This window comes from Peromyscus leucopus, chromosome 1 (assembly GCF_004664715.2).
Source record: "Peromyscus leucopus breed LL Stock chromosome 1, UCI_PerLeu_2.1, whole genome shotgun sequence".
Classification (NCBI taxonomy): Eukaryota; Metazoa; Chordata; class Mammalia; order Rodentia; family Cricetidae; genus Peromyscus; species Peromyscus leucopus.
The window spans coordinates 184,569,776-184,571,127 of NC_051063.1; positions in this window are offsets into that span (position 1 = coordinate 184,569,776).

Consider the following 1,352-nt stretch of genomic DNA (forward strand, 5'->3'; position numbering starts at 1 on the left):
ATCGCCTGGTCAGAGAAGGCCTGGAAGGCCGAGCAGAAGCAGGCTCTGGGGAAGCATGGAGTCCAGGAGCAGGAACAGCATACAAAATGCCCGGATTGGGACCCTGGGGAGGTCAGTGTGGCTGGAGTACAGACCAGAAAGGATGGGAAGAATTTGGATTGTGTTTTTATTGTTATTTTGTTTTATTTTTGTTGGTTAGTTGGCTAGATGGTTTGTTGATTTTTGTTTTGTTTGAGACAGGGTCTCAGGATGCAGTTGAATTCACTATCTAGGGGAGACCAACCTTGAACTTATGCTCCGATTACCTTCCATTTTCCACGTGCTGGGATTACTGTCCGTTCCACTTCCTCCATATATACAGTGCTGGATAAATAAATGAATAGTGTATAAATACGGCTTCACTCAAGCCAGGCAATCACTCTACCACCCGAACTACATTTCCAGCCTTTTTGTTGGTTTGTCTGTGGGACAGGGTCACACCCTGTAGCCCAGGCTAACCTGGGACTCTATGTAGATATAGCTCTGGCGAGCCTCAAGCTCTTCCCCAAAATGATCCCTTCTACCCCAGCCTCTCAAATGCCGGGTTTACAGTTACCCACCCTGCCTAGCCTTTTTCTCATATCTTGAAATCAAAGAAATCCTCCTGCCTTCGCTTCTGAGCGCGTGGGATCGTGAACATAAGCACTGCACTCAGCTTTTGTTTTGTTTTGTTTTGTTTCTCCCTTATTCCTTGATCTCAAGACAATCCTCCAGCTGGGACTACAGGCATGAGCCCCTATACCAGGTTTATGTATTTGGATGGAAAACTCTGTCTCTTTTAACCCCCATTTCTAAATACAGTCAACTTATCAGACCACCCAAGGCAGTAAGTGCTGAATACACGGAGAAAGGAGAAAACAAATCGGCTAGCAGGGGGCGAAATGTCCTAGGGTCTCCTCTTAGTAGGCATGTTCCTTTGTAGTCTTGGTTTTTGTTGACAGACTCTCACTGCGTACGTAACCCTGGCCGGTCTTGAACTGGCAATCTTCCTGCTTCAGCCTGCCCACAGCTAGGTTTGCAGGAGAGCATCACGGCTGCACGCCCCGAGGGAGCGGGTGCTTCCCAGGCTCTTTCTTTACAGCAGCCTGGGCACAGCCTGCAGCTCCTGGCAGCACCCACCCACTCTCCGGGTCAGAGGCTGAGCTCTCAGCCAGAGCCCGCCCTCCGTGGATTCCCATTGGTCAGATCCACTGTATCCCCGCCTCCTCGAGCTTCTACAGACCAATCAGATTAACGGAAATGAGAGCGCAGCAGAAGCGTCTATGCATTGGCCAGAGGCGTGGGACAGAGTGAGGCGAGCACCAATTGGGTGG